The sequence below is a fragment of the Pseudophryne corroboree genome, chromosome 3 (genome assembly GCF_028390025.1).
Source record: "Pseudophryne corroboree isolate aPseCor3 chromosome 3, aPseCor3.hap2, whole genome shotgun sequence".
Lineage (NCBI taxonomy): Eukaryota > Metazoa > Chordata > Amphibia > Anura > Myobatrachidae > Pseudophryne > Pseudophryne corroboree.
This window is the reverse complement of record NC_086446.1, coordinates 740,905,104-740,929,938: the sequence shown is the minus strand read 5'-3', so window position 1 is coordinate 740,929,938 and position 24,835 is coordinate 740,905,104.

Below are 24,835 nucleotides of genomic sequence, written 5' to 3'. Positions count from 1 at the left end.
CGCCTTCGGCTGCATGCAATATCCCGATTTTAATTGGGGGGGAGTGGCACCAATTTTATTTCTGTACAGGGCACAGATGTCTAGTTACGGCTCTGATGAAAGAGAAAGGGTCTGTCCACAAATACTGTAGTTTAGCAGAACAGATTGGCTCTGATTGGATGAAGCATGAGAAGACTGTTCTGTTTGGCTATTCCCATATAGATCTAGAGTGGGTTATACATTTTTACACATATGGGAAAGTAAAACTGTGTTTCTTATATATGTAACTTTGATACAATTATCCACAAAATACATCCAATATTTTTTTCTCCAACTTTTAATAATTACATATCTCCCAGCAATTAGACATATGGGAAGAAAGTCAATTGCAGTAGATGGCCCCCAATGGAGCTATTCAATTGTTTCCCGGGGGGGCAACCTAAAATGAGCGAAAAGTTACCTGTTTGAGCACTCAAACGGCACTTTCCATGTCGCAGCCAGCACTTCGGTAGTGTTTAGCCATTTTGCATAGCTAAACCCAACATCTTTGGGTGCCCAGTTTTGGACAAAACGTTGGCCACAAGGGTGTAGCTACCATAGGCAGTGCAGCTGCTATGGGGCCCAGAGCTGAGAGGGGCCACCTTCCCTGTCATAGTGACATGTGTTATATACATTTTTCGTATTGGGTGGTACGTAGGGGTTCTTATCTAGGCATGCCCCTTGACCTGCACATTGCAGTGTGGTATAAAATGAATTGGAGGGCATTGTAATGTTATATAATATGAACCGAGGCACTGTAATGAGGTACAATATGAACGGGGAACACTATACAGATGGAGCCGTGCTCATCTGAGGTGGCTCCATCACAGGTGTGCACTCCCGGCATGACTAGGCGATCTGTCCGCCTAGTCACGCCGGGAGTGCACAGAGACGCTCCCATTCTGAGCATCTCCGTCCGGGTGCGCGCCCACCCGGACGGAGACGCTCTCCATTCAAGTGAATGGGACGTGTCTCCGTCGCGGGTGCACGTGCCCGGATGGAGACACTCAGTATTAGTTGCGCCTGGGCGGGCGCTCCTAGTCACAGACTGACCAATGACTAGCCTGGCTCCATCTGTATATCATAGTGTGAATTGGGGTTCTGTGCGGCATAATGTGTACTGGCAGCTCTGAAATGTGACATAGGGTGAACTTAAGCACTACTGCGATTCATAAGCTAGAGCACTACTATGGGGCATAACATTGAAAAATGCTCTACTATGGTTCAGAAAATGAACTAGGGCACTATTATAGGCCATCAAATTAACAACTGCTGCAGAGAAGTGTCTCTCTAGAAGCATTGGGATGGGGGCCCCTTCAAAACGTTGCTATGGGGCCCACAAAGTTCTGGCTACGCCCCTGGTTGCCCACTTTGCATACTCTGTCCCTTTTGAGATCTGCAAATCGGGGCAGTATGAAGGTATATAATTAGAGGCTGGACCTACGTGCGAGGGCCATACTAAAGGAAGCATAATGCTCTCTCATCTTTTATTAACTGTTTTTTTTTTATACCATATAGGCAAAAAAAAATATAATATTTTAAATATAAAGTATTTAGGTTTACTACAGCATATGTTCTCCTAGTTTGGTATATTTTGTTGACGTTGGCCATGTCGGCATTCACCATTTCCACGTCCAGCATGTCAACACTGATGAAATGTCAACATGTTTAGTATGGTCATAGGGTAGATGTAGAAGTTGCCCATAGCAACCAGTTTCTACCTATCATTTTATAGAATGTACATGGAATGTACATGAAAATTCAAACCTTGGTGCTGATTGGTTGCTATAGGCAACCCCACTGGTCCACTTCTCCACTCTTTTCACTGCTTTACATCAACTCCATGGCCTGCATTAGGTAAACCTGACACTCATACTATCGCTAACCCTTAACCTAACCTAAAAGCATAACTGTAACCCTGATGTTGACATTTCCACATTTCATGTCAACATTTTTCAGATGTCGACATTCATGATGTTGACATTTTTATTATTTATTTAATTTTTATTTATTAACAGTTTCTTATATAGCGCAGCATATTCCGTTGCGCTTTACAATTAGAACAACAGTAATAGAACAAAACTGGGTAAAAACCGACAGACATAGAGGTAGGAAGGCCCTGCTCGCAAGCTTACAATCTATAGGGAAATAGGCATAGATACACAATGATAGATGCTACCTATTGCATAATGGTCCACCAGATTGCTAGGTTCTTAATGGGTTGTATGATGATACCCCACAAAGTTGGCCAAGTGTCAGGAGGGTGTGAGAGTAAAGAAAGAAAAGATATGTGATGTGTCAAAGTCGAAAAATATCATAATACATATGCCTTGTACTAACCCCATGCACATGCCCGCTGCTCGTGCACTCAGTCCGCCGTGCGTGCACATATCCGCAAGTTGCGTAAGGTCGCTCCGGCGATCATGCGCATGATATGGGTATTTACGGCGGAGTTTGTGAGCGTGTAGCGTGTTATTAGAACATAGCATATTTAACCCAAATAGCGTATATTGTAGATATTGTTCCCCTAGACCATGTCAGCGAGTATTATTAGTTTAAACAGTTCCTGGACAGAGAGATTCACCTTTGCATGATAGGAAGGGTCAGATAAAGGTTGGAAGGTGATGTCTAGTATCCAGCTGTAGGGTATTTTGAGGGTAACATTCCGGTGTTAGTTAGAGAAAGATCGCTTGCTCCTGCGTATAGTTATGTACAAAAGTAGATTATGAACATTAACTGTATTTACTGTAAATTACATATGCGGCGGGAATCCGGAGGATACCACCCACAAGAGCAGTTGGAAGGGACATTGCCCACCTTTTCAAATCCACCTATGACCTTTGCTGTAATGTGGAGACATATCTCTGTGTCTAATGAACAATGAGATTACAGTGACCATTGTATTGTGTATGCATGTTGTGTATATAAGGACCATTGTTGCCTGGCCGGTCAGAAGACTCTAAACGCTATCTGTATGACCAGCGGAGGACCGGATTCGGGTTGCGCTTGCGAATATTCTCACGTACGTACATTCTCTGTAGCCATTATTCTGTTTAGATTTACTTGTTAGTCTGTAGTGTATAATTTGTATTGTTTTACCTTTTTGGAATCAATCCACGGAGGCCTTAGAACCCTGTGGTTTCAACTACAAACGGTGTTGTGTTTTCACTTTCCTGCCTGGGCTTTAAAGTAGTTTAACCTGTTTAAGGTGTATAAGCATTGTTAAGGTGTACGCACTGTGAGTACTTTGTATCGCTAGTGCTACTTAAGGTTTAAAGGTATAACATCGTTGCAGTACTTTGCTGCTAAGGTTTAAAGTATAAGCATATCATTACATTGTATCATTAACAGGGTTTAAAGGTTATCAATTGTGTGTGCGCTCGCTGTGTGTACTCCGTACACTCAGCACAGCGTGCGTACGCCAAGTGCGTACCACGTGCAGGACTCTGTACGCAAATAGCGTACAAAGTGCGTAGCACATGCACGTAGTCTAGCCGCCATAGCGGCTCGACGGTAATAGTGTACAAAGGGATAAAGCTTTGCGGTCTAAGGTAATACCGACATTATCAATTGAGGGCTCGTCCGGTTCCTTCTCATACCCGCAGCCTAGCAGAGTTTTCGCAGACTTTATCTATCAGCAAAGGGCGGAGTATCCCCTGTGAACCTTCTCTTGGTCAGGGGATATAATAAGTAGAGATGAGCGGGTTCGGTTTCTCTGAATCCGAACCCGCCAGAACTTCATGTTTTTTTTCACGGGTCCGAGAGACTCGGATCTTCCCGCCTTGCTCGGTTAACCCGAGCGCGCCCGAACGTCATCATGACGCTGTCGGATTCTCGCGAGGCTCGGATTCTATCGCGAGACTCGGATTCTATATAAGGAGCCGCGCGTCGCCGCCATTTTCACACGTGCATTGAGATTGATAGGGAGAGGACGTGGCTGGCGTCCTCTCCGTTTAGACACTTGATTTACTAATTTTGGGGAGCATTAGGAGTACTCAGTAGTGTACAGTGCAGAGTTTTGCTGATAGTGACCAGTGACCACCACTTTTATTTATAATCCGTTCTCTGCCTGAAAAAAGCGATACACAGCACACAGTGACTCAGTCACATACCATATCTGTGTGCACTGCTCAGGCTCAGGCCAGTGTGCTGCATCATCTATTATCTATATATAATATTATATATCTGTCTGACTGCTCAGCTCACACAGCTTATAATTGTGGGGGAGACTGGGGAGCACTACTGCAGTGCCAGTTATAGGTTATAGCAGGAGCCAGGAGTACATAATATATTATATAGTGAGTGACCACCAGACACACAGTGCAGTTTATTTAATATATCCGTTCTCTGCCTGAAAAAAGCGATACACACAGTGACTCAGTCAGTCACATACCATATCTGTGTGCACTGCTCAGGCTCAGGCCAGTGTGCTGCATCATCTATATATATTATATATCTGTCTGACTGCTCAGCTCACACAGCTTATAATTGTGGGGGAGACTGGGGAGCACTACTGCAGTGCCAGTTATAGGTTATAGCAGGAGCCAGGAGTACATAATATTATATTAAAATTAAACAGTGTACACTTTTGCTGCAGGAGTGCCACTGCCAGTGTGACTAGTGACCAGTGACCTGACCACCAGTATATAATATTAGTAGTATACTATCTCTTTATCAACCAGTCTATATTAGCAGCAGACACAGTACAGTGCGGTAGTTCACGGCTGTGGCTACCTCTGTGTCGGCACTCGGCAGCCCGTCCATAATTGTATATACCACCTAACCGTGGTTTTTTTTTCTTTCTTTATACATACATACTAGTTACGAGTATACTATCTCTTTATCAACCAGTCTATATATTAGCAGCAGACACAGTACAGTGCGGTAGTTCACGGCTGTGGCTACCTCTGTGTCGGCACTCGGCAGCCCGTCCATAATTGTATATACCACCTAACCGTGGTTTTTTTTTCTTTCTTTATACATACATACTAGTTACGAGTATACTATCTCTTTATCAACCAGTCTATATATTAGCAGCAGACACAGTACAGTGCGGTAGTTCACGGCTGTGGCTACCTCAGTGTCGGCACTCGGCAGCCCGTCCATAATTGTATATACCACCTAACCGTGGTTTTTTTTTCTTTCTTTATACATACATACTAGTTACGAGTATACTATCTCTTTATCAACCAGTCTATATATTAGCAGCAGACACAGTACAGTGCGGTAGTTCACGGCTGTGGCTACCTCTGTGTCGGCACTCGGCAGCCCGTCCATAATTGTATATACCACCTAACCGTGGTTTTTTTTTCTTTCTTTATACATACATACTAGTTACGAGTATACTATCTCTTTATCAACCAGTCTATATATTAGCAGCAGACACAGTACAGTGCGGTAGTTCACGGCTGTGGCTACCTCTGTGTCGGCACTCGGCAGCCCGTCCATAATTGTATATACCACCTAACCGTGTTTTTTTTTTCTTTCTTTATACATACATACTAGTTACGAGTATACTATCTCTTTATCAACCAGTCTATATATTAGCAGCAGACACAGTACAGTGCGGTAGTTCACGGCTGTGGCTACCTCTGTGTCGGCACTCGGCAGCCCGTCCATAATTGTATATACCACCTAACCGTTGGTTTTTTTTCTTTCTTTATACATACATACTAGTTACGAGTATACTATCTCTTTATCAACCAGTCTATATATTAGCAGCAGACACAGTACAGTGCGGTAGTTCACGGCTGTGGCTACCTCTGTGTCGGCACTCGGCAGCCCGTCCATAATTGTATATACCACCTAACCGTGGTTTTTTTTTCTTTCTTTATACATACATACTAGTTACGAGTATACTATCTCTTTATCAACCAGTCTATATATTAGCAGCAGACACAGTACAGTGCGGTAGTTCACGGCTGTGGCTACCTCTGTGTCGGCACTCGGCAGCCCGTCCATAATTGTATATACCACCTAACCGTGGTTTTTTTTTCTTTCTTTATACATACATACTAGTTACGAGTATACTATCTCTTTATCAACCAGTCTATATATTAGCAGCAGACACAGTACAGTGCGGTAGTTCACGGCTGTGGCTACCTCTGTGTCGGCACTCGGCAGCCCGTCCATAATTGTATACTAGTATCCAATCCATCCATCTCCATTGTTTACCTGAGGTGCCTTTTAGTTGTGCCTATTAAAATATGGAGAACAAAAATGTTGAGGTTCCAAAATTAGGGAAAGATCAAGATCCACTTCCACCTCGTGCTGAAGCTGCTGCCACTAGTCATGGCCGAGACGATGAAATGCCAGCAACGTCGTCTGCCAAGGCCGATGCCCAATGGCATAGTACAGAGCATGTCAAAACCAAAACACCAAATATCAGTAAAAAAAGGACTCCAAAACCTAAAATAAAATTGTCGGAGGAGAAGCGTAAACTTGCCAATATGCCATTTACCACACGGAGTGGCAAGGAACGGCTGAGGCCCTGGCCTATGTTCATGGCTAGTGGTTCAGCTTCACATGAGGATGGAAGCACTCAGCCTCTCGCTAGAAAACTGAAAAGACTCAAGCTGGCAAAAGGCAAAGCACCGCAAAGAACTGTGCGTTCTTTGAAATCCCAAATCCACAAGGAGAGTCCAATTGTGTCGGTTGCGATGCCTGACCTTCCCAACACTGGACGTGAAGAGCATGCGCCTTCCACCATTTGCACGCCCCCTGCAAGTGCTGGAAGGAGCACCCGCAGTCCAGTTCCTGATAGTCAGATTGAAGATGTCAGTGTTGAAGTACACCAGGATGAGGAGGATATGGGTGTTGCTGGCGCTGGGGAGGAAATTGACCAGGAGGATTCTGATGGTGAGGTGGTTTGTTTAAGTCAGGCACCCGGGGAGACACCTGTTGTCCATGGGAGGAATATGGCCGTTGACATGCCAGGTGAAAATACCAAAAAAATCAGCTCTTCGGTGTGGAGGTATTTCACCAGAAATGCGGACAACAGGTGTCAAGCCGTGTGTTCCCTTTGTCAAGCTGTAATAAGTAGGGGTAAGGACGTTAACCACCTCGGAACATCCTCCCTTATACGTCACCTGCAGCGCATTCATAATAAGTCAGTGACAAGTTCAAAAACTTTGGGTGACAGCGGAAGCAGTCCACTGACCAGTAAATCCCTTCCTCTTGTAACCAAGCTCACGCAAACCACCCCACCAACTCCCTCAGTGTCAATTTCCTCCTTCCCCAGGAATGCCAATAGTCCTGCAGGCCATGTCACTGGCAATTCTGACGAGTCCTCTCCTGCCTGGGATTCCTCCGATGCATCCTTGCGTGTAACGCCTACTGCTGCTGGCGCTGCTGTTGTTGCCGCTGGGAGTCGATGGTCATCCCAGAGGGGAAGTCGTAAGCCCACTTGTACTACTTCCAGTAAGCAATTGACTATTCAACAGTCCTTTGCGAGGAAGATGAAATATCACAGCAGTCATCCTACTGCAAAGCGGATAACTGAGGCCTTGGCATCCTGGGTGGTGAGAAACGTGGTTCCGGTATCCATCATTACTGCAGAGCCAACTAGAGACTTGTTGGAGGTACTGTGTCCCCGGTACCAAATACCATCTAGGTTCCATTTCTCTAGGCAGGCGATACCGAAAATGTACACAGACCTCAGAAAAAGAGTCACCAGTGTCCTAAAAAATGCAGCTGTACCCAATGTCCACTTAACCACGGACATGTGGACAAGTGGAGCAGGGCAGGGTCAGGACTATATGACTGTGACAGCCCACTGGGTAGATGTATGGACTCCCGCCGCAAGAACAGCAGCGGCGGCACCAGTAGCAGCATCTCGCAAACGCCAACTCTTTCCTAGGCAGGCTACGCTTTGTATCACCGCTTTCCAGAATACGCACACAGCTGAAAACCTCTTACGGCAACTGAGGAAGATCATCGCGGAATGGCTTACCCCAATTGGACTCTCCTGTGGATTTGTGGCATCGGACAACGCCAGCAATATTGTGTGTGCATTAAATCTGGGCCAATTCCAGCACGTCCCATGTTTTGCACATACCTTGAATTTGGTGGTGCAGAATTTTTTAAAAAACGACAGGGGCGTGCAAGAGATGCTGTCGGTGGCCAGAAGAATTGCGGGACACTTTCGGCGTACAGGCACCACGTACAGAAAACTGGAGCACCACCAAAAACTACTGAACCTGCCCTGCCATCATCTGAAGCAAGAAGTGGTAACGAGGTGGAATTCAACCCTCTATATGCTTCAGAGGTTGGAGGAGCAGCAAAAGGCCATTCAAGCCTATACAATTGAGCACGATATAGTAGGTGGAATGCACCTGTCTCAAGTGCAGTGGAGAATGATTTCAACGTTGTGCAAGGTTCTGATGCCCTTTGAACTTGCCACACGTGAAGTCAGTTCAGACACTGCCAGCCTGAGTCAGGTCATTCCCCTCATCAGGCTTTTGCAGAAGAAGCTGGAGGCATTGAAGAAGGAGCTAAAAGGGAGCGATTCCGCTAGGCATGTGGGACTTGTGGATGCAGCCCTTAATTCGCTTAACAAGGATTCACGGGTGGTCAATCTGTTGAAATCAGAGCACTACATTTTGGCCACCGTGCTCGATCCTAGATTTAAAGCCTACCTTGGATCTCTCTTTCCGGCAGACACAGGTCTGCTGGGGTTGAAAGACCTGCTGGTGACAAAATTGTCAAGTCAAGCGGAACGCGACCTGTCAACATCTCCTCCTTCACATTCTCCCGCAACTGGGGGTGCGAGGAAAAGGCTCAGAATTCCGAGCCCACCCGCTGGCGGTGATGCAGGGCAGTCTGGAGCGACTGCTGATGCTGACATCTGGTCCGGACTGAAGGACCTGACAATGATTACGGACATGTCGTCTACTGTCACTGCATATGATTCTCTCAACATTGATAGAATGGTGGAGGATTATATGAGTGACCGCATCCAAGTAGGCACGTCACACAGTCCGTACTTATACTGGCAGGAAAAAGAGGCAATTTGGAGGCCCTTGCACAAACTGGCTTTATTCTACCTAAGTTGCCCTCCCACAAGTGTGTACTCCGAAAGAGTGTTTAGTGCCGCCGCTCACCTTGTCAGCAATCGGCGTACGAGGTTACATCCAGAAAATGTGGAGAAGATGATGTTCATTAAAATGAATTATAATCAATTCCTCCGCGGAGACATTGACCAGCAGCAATTGCCTCCACAAAGTACACAGGGAGCTGAGATGGTGGATTCCAGTGGGGACGAATTGATAATCTGTGAGGAGGGGGATGTACACGGTGATATATCGGAGGGTGAAGATGAGGTGGACATCTTGCCTCTGTAGAGCCAGTTTGTGCAAGGAGAGATTAATTGCTTCTTTTTTGGGGGGGGTCCAAACCAACCCGTCATATCAGTCACAGTCGTGTGGCAGACCCTGTCACTGAAATGATGGGTTGGTTAAAGTGTGCATGTCCTGTTTTGTTTATACAACATAAGGGTGGGTGGGAGGGCCCAAGGACAATTCCATCTTGCACCTCTTTTTTCTTTTCTTTTTCTTTGCATCATGTGCTGATTGGGGAGGTTTTTTTTGGAAGGGACATCCTGCGTGACACTGCAGTGCCACTCCTAGATGGGCCCGGTGTTTGTGTCGGCCACTAGGGTCGCTAATCTTACTCACACAGTCAGCTACCTCATTGCGCCTCTTTTTTTCTTTGCGTCATGTGCTGTTTGGGGAGGGTTTTTTGGAAGGGACATCCTGCGTGACACTGCAGTGCCACTCCTAGATGGGCCCGGTGTTTGTGTCGGCCACTAGGGTCGCTAATCTTACTCACACAGTCAGCTACCTCATTGCGCCTCTTTTTTTCTTTGCGTCATGTGCTGTTTGGGGAGGGTTTTTTGGAAGGGACATCCTGCGTGACACTGCAGTGCCACTCCTAGATGGGCCCGGTGTTTGTGTCGGCCACTAGGGTCGCTAATCTTACTCACACAGCTACCTCATTGCGCCTCTTTTTTTCTTTGCGTCATGTGCTGTTTGGGGAGGGTTTTTTGGAAGGGCCATCCTGCGTGACACTGCAGTGCCACTCCTAGATGGGCCCGGTGTTTGTGTCGGCCACTAGGGTCGCTAATCTTACTCACACAGCTACCTCATTGCGCCTCTTTTTTTCTTTGCGTCATGTGCTGTTTGGGGAGGGTTTTTTGGAAGGGCCATCCTGCGTGACACTGCAGTGCCACTCCTAGATGGGCCCGGTGTTTGTGTCGGCCACTAGGGTCGCTAATCTTACTCACACAGCTACCTCATTGCGCCTCTTTTTTTCTTTGCGTCATGTGTTGTTTGGGGAGGGTTTTTTGGAAGGGCCATCCTGCGTGACACTGCAGTGCCACTCCTAGATGGGCCCGGTGTTTGTGTCGGCCACTAGGGTCGCTAATCTTACTCACACAGCTACCTCATTGCGCCTCTTTTTTTCTTTGCGTCATGTGCTGTTTGGGGAGGGTTTTTTGGAAGGGACATCCTGCGTGACACTGCAGTGCCACTCCTAGATGGGCCCGGTGTTTGTGTCGGCCACTAGGGTCGCTTATCTTACTCACACAGCGACCTCGGTGCAAATTTTAGGACTAAAAATAATATTGTGAGGTGTGAGGTATTCAGAATAGACTGAAAATGAGTGTAAATTATGGTTTTTGAGGTTAATAATACTTTGGGATCAAAATGACCCCCAAATTCTATGATTTAAGCTGTTTTTTAGTGTTTTTTGAAAAAAACACCCGAATCCAAAACACACCCGAATCCGACAAAAAAAATTCGGTGAGGTTTTGCCAAAACGCGTTCGAACCCAAAACACGGCCGCGGAACCGAACCCAAAACCAAAACACAAAACCCGAAAAATTTCAGGCGCTCATCTCTAATAATAAATGCTGATTAGATAAGTGTCTGCCCTGCAAGGTTTGAAGGGATGCTGGAGGGATCCGTAAGGTAAGAACGCAAAAGCTATTTTTCTTTTTAAAATCTGTAAAGTTCTGTTTTGGCGCCAATTGCGCACGCATCACACGCACACACCTGTATTTTGTACTTTGCATATCTGCTCACACCGTTGTCATAATCACTGATTACTAGGTTTATTTTGACCTGTACTGGAAAATTTGTTGCTATTTAGTTAACATATAGAGTTAATATTTAAGGGAGTAAGTGTAAAACGCACACACAGCCTGGCCTAGTTGTAAAGGTTGATACAGTGGAAACTGTGTGTGTGTTAAGTAAGTGATTATAGTTAAATATCGCTTACATTTATAGAAGTGTGGGATTTGTAGTACTGCGGACATACGGCCTGTGTACACGTGTCTCGGACAGCGTTCGGGACTGCGTACGCAACGTAAAGGCGTACACACGTGGCGTGTTTACGCAACGTGCGTACAGGTACGCCCACTAAATACAAATCACACAATAGCATTGTTTCAGTTTAGGCGATACGGTAGCCACGCGATAATAGCACAAATTTGTTCAGTTTCCAATATTTAGTTTAAAAGAACCTTCTCTTACTGTATCACCTCTGGGACTAGGCTGTTTTATCTGAATGAAAGTTAATTTTCTGTACAGAAAAATCAAAGTGTATATGAGTGAACGAGCGTGAGTGTGCAAATAAAGGTTTTGTGAACCCAGAATTCGGGATCCCGTAGGAGACCACATCAGGTGAGTGGACACTTGGTGGCGTGGGAGTGGCTTTCTCACGTTAACATTGATTAAGGTATAAAGGAGCAATTAGTATAACAGCAGACCAAGAGGTCAGCGAAGTCAGAAATCCGCTGACTTAGTCAAGCGAAGCTCTGAATACCGTGGCCTGAAAAAGGTCAGCGGTGAGAGCGCAGCCCCGGGGGTTATCGTAGTACCCATATAGGCCTGTTCTGAAAAGCTCCGGCTGAGGTTTCGCAGCCTGAAAAACGATTCCATTGGTCGTATAGCGGATAAGTAACAGTTACTTATATGCCGTGCGATTGTACCGCGCGTTAGTGTGTGCAATAGTTCAACTTGATACCCATTACGCCATTTGCGTAAAATCGCGGGATCATAGACGCTAATTGTACACGCAACGTGATTTGTGTAACAGTTTTTTATTTTAAGGGAGTTTCGCTGGTCACTCAGGAAATCTCCAACGACTGATATTTACTGGGAAGGGTAAGTCACTCCCACACACTCTCAGTAAATAGAGGTTACGTAGGGCCCTAGGTTGGGTACGACCAGCGCTGAGGACAGTGTGTAGGTGTATTGGCCAACGTGGGCATGAGTGGGTGAGAGCGCTCTGAGAACTTTCACCGTCGCCTTACCTCTGAGTAATTTGGTTTTTGTAGGAATTAGCTGAGAAGGCAATACCTGCAAAGAATGGGGGCCAGTTGCTCAAGTGAGGGACGATCAACCAGGGTTCAGGTTGATATTCCGCGGCCCAAAGGGTCGGTGAGGTACATAATGTGTGAGAAATATGGATCACACACAGAGGTTTTATGCAATGAATGGGAACGTATGACTGCGGAAGATAGGGAACCGTTCCCTAGGGTAGGCAGTTTTAGTCCTGAGGTGTTGCAAAATTTAAGGAGAAGGATATGTCTAATAAAATCCAGAAAACAAAGGATTAGACATTATGATTGTTTACAATTATGGCAACAGGAGGGTGATATGCAAAGGGGATTAGCTCAAGCGGCTCCACCACCACCACCGTACATTACAGGAGAGAAAGTGGCTACAGAGAATGGCATACTAATATATGATAAGAGTGAACGTAATAAATGTATTAATACTAACCCGTGCAAGTTGTATCCCATCTTAAACTTCCCTCAGGACTGCGACCAAGAAGATGAGTCCACCACAATATCGGCACTCTCTCTAGCAGCCACCATACAAGATACCCAAGTGGGCACGGCCCAACCAGTAAGAGCAGTAGCAAAGGCCCCTAGCGGAGAGATAAGTGAGGTCGTGTCCACAGGTAAGTACGGTACAGTACATTATGCAGAGTCAATTGCACCTCACATTGTAGAAGCAACCCAGAATTATGTAATTGAACTGAATCCTGTCAGGGTGATCGCAGTCCCCAATGGGAAGACTGACGCTCTGGGAATCACTCCCGTCAGGAACATTGCAATGCATTTCCCCTGGTCCCGGACAGAATTGAGGACAATTATGTCTGAATTTCCCGATCCCAGGAAAGATCTAGCCGCATGTCAGAGGTTTATTAGAGAACTAGGTAACGCCACCGAACCCAATAACAAAGATTGGCGGACAGTGCTACGTGCATGCTTGCCCTCTAATATTGACCCTGTGAAATTCATTGCTGACTGTAAATTAGATGCAGAGGTACCTCTCACTGATGAATACAATCAGGAGAACGTAAAATAGATCAATCTGCAGTTAGTGGAATAAAATCTTCTCCATTAGACAAAAAGAAGGTGAAACTGCTTCTGACTATTTCCATCGAGCACTGCAGGAAATGGCTAGATACACTGGGGTCGCGGACATTTAGGAAAATGTGCATCATAGGGAGGTAGCGGTGTCCGTATTAATGGACGGTTTAAAAGAAACGTTGAGAACAAGGGTACAAACCACTCAACCAAGTTGGAGAGGTATCTCGGTGGCTGCGTTAAGAGAGTCCGCTATTGAGCATGATCGGAACATCATTAGGCACAGGGAGTCATAGGGGGATAAACTGATGACAGTAAGTATAAAAGCCCAGACAACGAAGCCACATCAGCCTAAACCCCAGACCCCTGATGGTAAGTCGTATGTGGTAAAATGTTATAAATGTCAGAGGGAAGGACATTACGCACGAAACTGTAATTTTAAAGACCCACATAAGGTATATCGACCCACTAGACCAGAACATGACTCACAGTATGACACACGTAATTGGGATCAGGGACCGCATAGGAGGAATTGCGACCCACATGCAGAGGAAACAAGGAGGTACCCACCTAGGAAGGACTGGCAGACCTCTGAAAATTTTCAGCTACCCCCCTCACATATTGTAGCTGCCACCGCGCTGCGGGAGGGTCACAACTTACAATAGGGGTTAGGCCACACCTGTAGTTTGCAGCCAGTGAAGTTGATTGCTAGCCTTGGAAATGAACAGGAGGTTACAGTTGATGTAGTTGGTAGATCACTACCGTTCCTTGTAGATACAGGGGCGGCCAGGTCAGTGTTAAATTCAACGGTAGGTATGAAAACAACGGGTAAAACAATTTCAGCAATGGGGGTAACAGGAGTAGTGCATCACTATCCTTTAAGTAAACCAGCAGAGATTACGATAGGGCCTTTGCAGACCAAGCACTCCTTTTTGCTAGCTGCATCGGCTCCGACTAATCTACTTGGGAGAGATTTATTGTGCAAGATGAGGTGTGTCATATATTGTACTCCTGAGGGTGTCTTCTTACATATACCCGAGAATCACGTTCAGGAAGTGCAGGATATGTTAGACACCCCACAAAGGTTAATGTCACACTCTGCTGTTATAGACAGGTGTCCATCCAAGGTAGAGGAAATGATCTCCCAGATACCGGAGTCCCTCTGGACCAAAGATGGACAAGACACTGGATTGATTGCAAATGTAGCTCCTGTAGTGGTGCAAGTAAAAGAAGGTAGGATAGCTCCAAAAATCCCACAGTATCCTCTGAAGCCAGAGGTGGAATTAGGAGTGTACCCAGTCATAGAGCGCTTGCTACAACAGGGCATCCTAGTTAGGACGTCCAGCACTGCCAATAGTCCCATCTTCCCTGTGAAAAAGAGTGGGGGGAGGGGTTACAGGCTAGTGCAGGATCTAAGGGGGATAAACAAGATAGTTGAGAGCCAATTCCCCGTAGTGCCAAATCCAGCTGTCATCCTCATGCAAATTCCTCCTACTGCAAAGTTTTTCACTGTCATTGACCTCTGTTCTGCTTTCTTTTCTGTCCCTCTGCACCCTGACAGCCAATACTTGTTTGCATTTACATACAGAGGAGTAAAGTACACCTGGACTCGCTTACCCCAAGGTTTCATTGACAGCCCAAGTATTTTCTCCCAGGCTTTGCATGACTGTTTACAATCCTTTCAACCTGAGAGCGGATCAGTATTAATACAGTATGTAGATGACTTACTGCGGTGTTCTGATTCACTCGAATCGTCCTTGAAAGACACGAAACAGCTTCTGTTTCACCTTTCTAATATGGGACACAAGGTTTCAAAGGACAAGTTACAGTTGTGCCAGACCAAAGTGAAATACTTGGGACATTGCTTAAAACAAGGACTGAGACACCTCACCGCTGATAGAATACAGGCGATTCGCGACATGACTCTGCCACAAACCCAGCAACAGATCCGCACCTTCTTAGGAATGTGTGGGTACTGCCGAAACTGGATCCCAGGGTTCTCCATACTAGCTTTACCTTTGCTAGAGATGGTCTCGTCAAACAAACCAGATCGGATTTCGCACACAGATGAGTTCGAACTGGCATTTGAGAGACTCAAACAGTGCCTATCACAGGCACCTGCATTAGGTATGCCAGATTATGGGAAACCCTTTGAATTATACGGTACGGAGAGTGCTGGGTGTGCGGCAGGTGTTTTAACCCAGAGACATGGTGATGCCAGCAGGCCGGTAGCTTACTACAGTGCACAATTGGACACCGTAGCACGGTCTCTCCCCACATGCTTGCGAAGTGTTGCAGCGATAGCATTGCTAGTGAGTAAAAGCGAAGATGTAGTGTTAGGACACAACCTGACCATCCATACACCTCATGCAGTGTCAGCCTTACTGAATTCTGCCCAAACCAGACACGTCTCATCAGCACGGTTTACAAGGTGGGAATTAGCACTAATGGCCCCTGTAAACATCCCCATAAGGAGATGCAGCGCACTAAATCCTGCAACGTATCTCCCAGGTGTGCCTGGACAGGCACAAAGGGTGGAGGATGAGAGTGATGGTAATGGAGGATTTAGTACAGACACTGACACACATGATTGTATGGAATATCTGAACCAAACTTTCACTGCAAGGCCCGACATTAGTGACAACCCACTGGAAGGCGTAGATTTAACTTTTTACACTGACGGTAGTTGCCACAGACAGACGGACTCGGGAGACTTGTGTACTGGATACGCAGTCGTAGATGACAAAGGTATTATAGACGCCGAACCCCTGGGCCCACCACACTCAGCACAAGTTGCTGAGCTGGTCGCCCTAACCAGAGCGTGTGAATTGGCTAAGGGTAAGTCAGCCAATATCTACACGGATTCTAGGTATGCCTTTGGAATAGTGCATGATTTCGGGGCCCTATGGCGCCTCAGAAATTTCATGACGGCAGCTGGCACACCCGTGGCGCATGCGACCCACATCAAAAGACTTCTAGCAGCGATACAGGAACCTGACAGAGTGGCTGTTATCAAGTGCAAAGCCCACACGTACAGTCAAGACCCAGTGTCACTTGGTAACAGCCGGGCAGACGAAGCTGCTAAATCAGCAGCCAGCACCCCCATACAGACAGAAATCACACAACTGATGGTATTCAATACCGTCAACACACAAAAACTAAGTGAAATGCAAAATTTGTGTTCTCCACAGGAAAAGGCAGTCTGGAGGTCAAAAGGGTATGGCCAGGAGTCCTCAGGACTCTGGACAGATGGACAGGGTAAGCCAGTAGCTTCCAGAGCATACCTTCCAAGTTTAGCTGAGGCGGCACATGGTCTGACTCATCTGGGCAAAGAGGGAATGTGTAAGCTGGTAAGAGCCTACTGGTGCGCGCCAGGATTCTCTTCTCATGCGGGTAAGAGAGCAATGACATGTCTTATCTGCTTGAGGAAGAATATTGGAAAGTCAATACCAACAGAACCATCCCATATCCCGCCAACAGACGGCCCTTTTCGGGTAATACTGTTAGGGTCTCCTGCTCTGTGCTGCCACGTCGTCATGGCAACCGGGAGACAAGTGCTAGCGGAGTAACCTGAGCGTAGCTGATACTCCGGTTCGGGTCTTTTGCTGTGCAGTGGTTACAGGCTCTGTGCACGGCAGGGGATCCGGTGCTGGTTTTTGTGCTCACAGTCTGTGAGGTCTGAGTGGGGCGTGGACAGCACCTGCTATATAAACCCTCTTCTCAGGTTAGGCAGATGCTGCTGAATCTTTGTTGGTTAGTCAGTTCCTGAAAGCTAGCTAGTACTGTGTAAACTTTGTATTTGTTTGTTGCTTACTGCAAATAGGCCTTGGGATTTGGTATTACACTCTGCCAATCCAGACCTAGCAGTAAGACTGGAGTCAGTCGTTTAACCTGCTGGGGTTCTTTTGCTACTCTGTGAACCTAGCAAGTTTGCGGCTGTATTCTCAGACTTGCCTGCCAAAATCCTTTCTCACTGTGCAAGGTGTTCAGGTGTCAGTTTAGTGGCAGTAAGCTGAACCAGTGCACTGCAAGTGAGGACTAGGATTGTGGAGACTCTCCTTGTGTCTATTATTCCATCTCTGACCAAGGAGTTTACTGCCACACCCGTTGGTAACCCTTTAGGGTTTTGCTGTTGCCCTTAGCAACAGCATTTCGGGTTCTCTACGTATTAAATCACTACATCTCGCTTCTTTCCATCTGAGCATTCCTAATACTAGGGAGACACCCAGTTTCTTAGCCTTTGGGCTTCTCTGTTCACTTTGTGTTTATTTTGTTACCCTATCACCTTCTGTGTATGTAATGTCATATTCCCCAGTCTGTCTGTGAGTTCATTTGTTTTGCATCCCTCACCGTTCAGACACCAGTACATTCCTGCTGGCACTGGTGTGCATAACATATTCAGCAGCCTAATACTCCTGTTGAAATTTTGTGGGAATATGGAGCATACCCCTCAAAATACTTTGCAACAGGTGGTCGATCAGGTGCAGGTCCTGACTCGACAATTTAATGATTTGTCCATTAAAATGCACACCTCGCAGGCCGCTGGCGGAGCTCCCGCAGCAGCAGTACCTTCAGGGGTTAAGGAGCCGAAAGTAAATCTCCCGGATTGTTTTTCTGGAGATCGCTCGCAATTCTTTTGTTTCAAGGAGAGCTGCAAGCTATATTTCCAGCTTAGGCCTCAGTCTTCTGGGTCGGAGATTCAGCGGGTGGGCATAGTGATTTCCTTGCTACAAGGAGACCCACAGGTCTGGGCATATGGGTTGCAGCCTGACTGTCCGTCGCTTAAAAGTGTTGATGCTTTTTTTACGGCACTGGGCATGTTGTATGATGACCCTGACAAGACGGCCTCAGCCGAGGCTCAGATTTCGATCCTTAAGCAAGGGCGAAGGCCAGTTGAGGTTTATTGTACGTAGTTTCGGAAGTTGGCCCATGATACCCAGTGGAATGACCCAGCCCTGAGACACCAGTACCGAAGAGGTCTTTCTAACCAGTTAAAAGACCAACTGGTACAATATCCCTTGCCTGATAGCTTGGATCAGCTCATGCAGTTATCCATTCGGGTGGATAGACGGCTGAGAGAGCGCAGGCTTGAAAGGGAGACCGAGGTTTCCTTCTTTTCCAAGGGAACCTCAGACTCTGAGGAATTTTCCGAGGAGCCTATGCAGATTGGGGCTACCCGCCTCTCCTCGCGTGAGAAGACACGGAGGAGACAGCAGGGGTTATGTTTGTACTGTGGGAATAAAGGTCATGTGGTAGTATCATGCCCAGAAAAGCCAGAAAACTTCAGGGCCTGAGGGTGATGGGAAATATCCTGTCAGGTCAGAAGTCGGAATTTCCCAAGAAGACTTTTATCATTCCGGTGACCTTGAAGTTCCTCGGTCAAACTGTCAAGACTGAGGCCTTTGTGGACAGTGGGGCCAACAGGGTTTTTATGGACCGCCAATTCGCCCTGAAACACTCTGTTCCCTTAGTACCCTTGGCATCGGAAATTGAGATTTGTGGGTTAAACGGGGAACCATTATCCCAGGGTAAAATTACCTCTTGCACTAGCCAGATTTCTTTGTTTATTGGAGCCACACACTCTGAAAAATTGTCCTTTTATGTGACTGTCTGTACTTTTGCCCCATTGGTGTTGGGGTTACCCTGGTTAAGGGCCCACAATCCTCAATTTGACTGGGTCTCTGGGGAGATTCTTAGTTGGGGTACTGATTGTTTCAGGAGTTGCTTGAGCCTTCCAGTCAGGCTTTCGCAGCTAAGTTTGCCAGGATTGCCAGGATGTTATGCAGATTTTGCGGACGTGTTCTCCAAAAGAGTTGCAGAGGTACTACCTCCCCATCGCCCCTATGACTGTGCCATTGATTTGTTGCCGAATGCTAAGCTTCCCAAGAGCAGGTTGTACTCCCTGTCACGTCCTGAGACTCAGGCTATGGCAGAGTACATTCAGGAGAATTTGGCTAAGGGATTTATCAGACCTTCACAGTCTCCAGTTGGGTCGGGGTTCTTCTTCGTGGGTAAAAAGGACGGTTCGTTGAGACCCTGCATCGACTTCAGGGAATTGAACCGTATCACGATTAAAAACTCATACCCACTGCCTCTCATTTCGGTCTTGTTTGACCAGCTTCGTACTGCCACCATTTTTTCTAAGATTGACCTACGCGGTGCGTACAATCTAATCCGAATAAGAGAGGGGGATGAATGGAAGACTGCCTTTAATACCCACTCAGGGCATTATGAATATTTGGTGATGCCTTTTGGGCTCTGTAATGCCCCGGCAGTCTTCCAGGACTTCATGAACGATGTGCTCAGGGAATATTTGGATAGATTCTTAGTTGTATACTTAGATGACATCCTAATCTTCTCCCATTCCCTGGAGGAACATCGGAAGCATGTACGCTTAGTCCTCCAGAAACTCAGAGACCACCGGCTTGGGGCGAAGCTGGAGAAGTGCGAATTTGAAGTTCAGCAAATCGCATTTCTAGGATATATTATCTCCCCAGAAGGTTTCCAAATAGAGGGTTCCAAGGTACAGGCAGTCCTGGATTGGGTGCAGCCCACTAGATTGAAGGCGCTTCAGCGTTTTCTGGGCTTTGCAAATTTTTATAGACGATTTATCGCTGGATTTTCGTCTATAGTGGCGCCCTTGGTGGCACTCACTAAGAAAGGGGCGGATGTTGCTCACTGGTCTTGTGAGGCCAAAGCAGCTTTTGCCCGTCTCAAAAGGGCATTTGTCTCGGCCAAGGTGCTGCGACACCCAGATCCAGAGCGTCCTTTTGTGGTGGAGGTGGATGCCTCTGAGATGGGTATTGGGGCAGTGCTCTCTCAGATGGGGGTGTCTGATAATCGCCTTCATCCCTGTGCTTACTTTTCCCGTAAATTTTCGCCTGCCGAGATGAATTATGACGTGGGTAACCGGGAATTGTTGGCTATTAAGGATGCACTCGAGGAGTGGAGACACTGGCTTGAGGGGGCTAAGTTTGTGGTCTCAATTCTCACCGACCATAAGAATTTGGCATATTTAGAGTCAGCGAAGCGCCTCAATGCCAGGCAGGCACGATGGGCTTTGTTTTTCGCTCGCTTTAATTTTTTGATAACATATCGCCCTGGGTCAAAAAACATCAAGGCTGATGCGCTCTCGCGGAGTTTTGCTCCAATCCAGGAGACCACCGAGGAGCCATTGCCCATTGTGTCCCCATCATGTATTAAAGTGGGCATTACCCAGGACCTCTTGTCATTAGTCCTTAGAGCACAGGAGCAGGCTCCTCCAGACCTTCCGGTAGGTCTTTTGTTTGTGCCTTCTAGGTTAAGACAGCGAGTGTTCCTGGAATTCCATGCCAAGAAGTCGGCAGGTCACCCGGGTATTGCCAGAACTCGGGAGTTGCTATCTAGGGCGGTGTGGTGGCCCTCGGTGGCTAGGGATGTGGATCAGTGGGTTCGGGCATGTGACATCTGTGCCCGAAATAAGACTCCTAGAGGGGTTCCTGTTGGCCCATTACATCCACTCTCTATTCCATCTAAGCCATGGACCCACATTTCAATGGATTTTGTGGTGGTCTTGCCCAAATCCTCGGGGATGACAGCCATCTGGGTTGTCGTTGACAGGTTTTCGAAGATGGCGCACTTCGTCCATTGGTTGGGCTGCCATCGGCCAGATGCCTGTCTGAATTATTTATGCTGCATGTTGTGCGCCTCCACGGGTTGCCACTTGATGTGGTCTCTGACCGCGGATCCCAGTTTGTGGCCAAATTCTGGAGGGCATTTTGTTCCGATCTCCAGATTTCTGTCAGCTTGTCGTCAGGCTACCATCCGCAGTCTAATGGGCAGACTGAAAGGGTGAACCAGTCCTTGGAGCAGTTCCTCAGGTGTTATGTCTCCAAGTGTCAGACTGACTGGGTGGCTCATCTGTCCATGGCGGAGTTTGCCTATAACAACGCGGCTCACTCTGCTACAGGGATCTCTCCCTTCCTTTGTGTGTATGGGCATCATCCTAAGGCCAATTCTTTTGACCCCCTGGATTCCACGCCTGGTGGTTCCTCTGTGGTTTCGGTCCTTAGAGGTATTTGGAGGAAAGTGAAGAAAGCCCTTGTGTCTGTGTCATTAGTGACCAAAAGGGTTTTTGATAAGCGGAAAAGACCCTGCAGCTTCAAATTAGGAGACTTCGTCTGGTTGTCTACCAAGAATTTGAAGTTGAGACAGCCATCTCATAAGTTAGGCCCCCGGTTCATCGGTCCTTATAAGATCACTAGGGTTATCAATCCGGTGGCATTTCAGTTAGATCTACCCCGTTCTTTGGGTATCAATAAGACATTTCATTGTTCCCTTTTAAAACGGGCGATTAGTAATCCTTCTTCCAGTGGAAGACCTTCCCCTCTTCTGATACGTGGCCAGAGGGAGTTTGTTGTTGAAAGGATTCTTGACTCCAAGATGGTTCGGGGTCGGCTGTCATTTTTGGTGCACTGGAAGGGGTATGGCCCGGAGGAGCGGTCGTGGGTGCGCAGTTGTGATCTTCATGCCCCCAGACTGTAACGCTCTTTCTTCTCGCAGTTCCCCGATAAACCCGGTGGTAGGGGTTCTTTGACCCCTCGTCAGAGGGGGGGTACTGTTAGGGTCTCCTGCTCTGTGCTGCCACGTCGTCATGGCAACCGGGAGACAAGTGCTAGCGGAGTAACCTGAGCGTAGCTGATACTCCGGTTCGGGTCTTTTGCTGTGCAGTGGTTACAGGCTCTGTGCACGGCAGAGGATCCGGTGCTGGTTTTTGTGCTCACAGTCTGTGAGGTCTGAGTGGGGCGTGGACAGCACCTGCTATATAAACCCTCTTCTCAGGTTAGGCAGATGCTGCTGAATCTTTGTTGGTTAGTCAGTTCCTGAAAGCTAGCTAGTACTGTGTAAACTTTGTATTTGTTTGTTGCTTACTGCAAATAGGCCTTGGGATTTGGTATTATACTCTGCCAATCCAGACCTAGCAGTAAGACTGGAGTCAGTCGTTTAACCTGCTGGGGTTCTTTTGCTACTCTGTGAACCTAGCAAGTTTGCGGCTGTATTCTCAGACTTGCCTGCCAAAATCCTTTCTCACTGTGCAAGGTGTTCAGGTGTCAGTTTAGTGGCAGTAAGCTGAACCAGTGCACTGCAAGTGAGGACTAGGATTGTGGAGACTCTCCTTGTGTCTATTATTCCATCTCTGACCAAGGAGTTTACTGCCACACCCGTTGGAAACCCTTCAGGGTTTTGCTGTTGCCCTTAGCAACAGCATTTCGGGTTCTCTACGTATTAAATCACTACATCTCGCTTCTTTCCATCTGAGCATTCCTAATACTAGGGAGACACCCAGTTTCTTAGCCTTTGGGCTTCTCTGTTCACTTTGTGTTTATTTTGTTACCCTATCACCTTCTGTGTATGTAATGTCATATTCCCCAGTCTGTCTGTGAGTTCATTTGTTTTGCATCCCTCACCGTTCAGACACCAGTACATTCCTGCTGGCACTGGTGTGCATAACAAATACAAATTGATTTCATACAGTTGCCACCCTGCAGAAATTTAAAGTATGTGTTGGTTTGTATTGATGTGTTTTCAAATTGGGTAGAAGCATTTCCCGCTGCCACAAATACTGCTACGTTCACTGCAAAGAAGATCGTGCAGGAATTTGTGTGCAGATATGGTATCCCTAGGATAACTGAAAGCGATAGGGGTAACCATTTTACAGGTGAAGTCTTTCAGGTTATGTGCAAATTAATGGGAATTAATAGTAAGCTGCATACTCCGTACCGCCCACAGGCGAGTGCGAAAGTGGAAAGAGTAAACAGCATTATTAAGAACAAGTTTAGCAAAGTGATGGCTGAAACTGGATTGTTGTGGCCAGAAGCTTTGCCACTTGTATTGTACAGCATCAGAACCACTCCCAGGTCCCCCCTTAACCTATCACCTTTTGAGATTCTTTTTGGTCGACAACCCCATGTAATGAATGACCCCCAAGATGATTTGAAATGCAATAATGAAGTAACTGTAAAATATTTGGTTAAGATGAGCAAGCAGTTGAGGAATCAAAACAGCAATCTAAAGCTGGTGATTCCTGACCTGCCAGACAGTAATTGTCATGATATTGAACCTGGGGATTATGTAATGATTCGAAATTTTCTACGCTCAGGTTGCCTTATTGACCGGTGAGAAGGACCATACCAAGTCTTACTAACCAGCACGACAGCATTGAAGGTTGCCGAGAGAGAGACTTGGGTCCACTCGTCCCACTGTAAGAAGGTCGCTGACCCAGAGAAAGCCCGTGACAAAGAGCAGAGTGTGGAGAAAATCGTATCACTGGAGTGCTTGTTCTGGGAAGGTTGAGAGGCAGGACTGTTGTCACGGCACCTGAGCACAGAGAACTACAAGACCACAGGCGGTTGTCGCACAAAATTTATTTTTCCTTTTTATTATTTTCTCCATTTCCCATTACCCCCCCCCCCCTTTCCCCCCCTTCCTTGCTCCTTTTTCTCTCCCCTTAGCAAGATGGACTTACCCCAAGAGACTGCATTCCGGGTTTTCCTGTTGACCCTGTTGTTGACCAGAGCAGTCTGTTTCGGTGAGAGTACCAGAGAGGTCGAGAAAGGATCTGGAATGGGTTCTGATGGCAAGGACGGATTGATAGAATTCCAAGAGCAACACATTCACCGAGCAAAGGCGAGTATCAGAAAACGATCTGGTAGTCACGAAACTAGGAGGCATTGTGAAGGGTTATTGGCTGAGGAAAATTGTATTTGTAGAAACTGTGAAAACATAGTTGAGGACGGGTGCATCCAGAGATGTCAGTCCAGCCTTAATATCAACATGGACCGTCATCCATTGAGTGATTATCACTCATTAGTGGGTAAGGTTTTAAACCAAACAGAATGCTGGGTGTGCTCACAAGTACCTCAAGGTCAGAGCAAGTCAGGACTAGTACCGTATCCCTTAACAATAGATGAGGTACTCGAATTAAGGGGTGGGAGACCGGTGGACAAGAAATTTAATATTTCTAGGCCCCCTAGTTTGAAGCTCCACCAATATCATGTGGATAGGTCCTAAGTATGTTTTAACATTTCCAATCCCCGAAAGCCGGGAAATTGGGAAGTGACATGGAATAACCAAACCATGGCATTTTCACACAGAGCCAATAGAATGCCCGTAGACCCAGAACTTATACTCCAAATAGCCGACGGTGGGAGGTATTTTCGGTACAGGTATACTCTAGGAAGTAGTACCATGCGGGTTGGAGAAGTATATCCAGGGTACTGTGCGCATATCATGCAGCCTGATACGTGTACTGAACAGATGAGAGAGTTAGGGATAGGATTTTTCACCTGGAAGGTTTGCAATATGGTAATGTCATATTCTGTCCCATATGTTCTCCCCGATGATGCATATTTCATATGCGGGAGGAAGGCGTATAAGTGGCTTGCCCCAAACTCAGAGGGA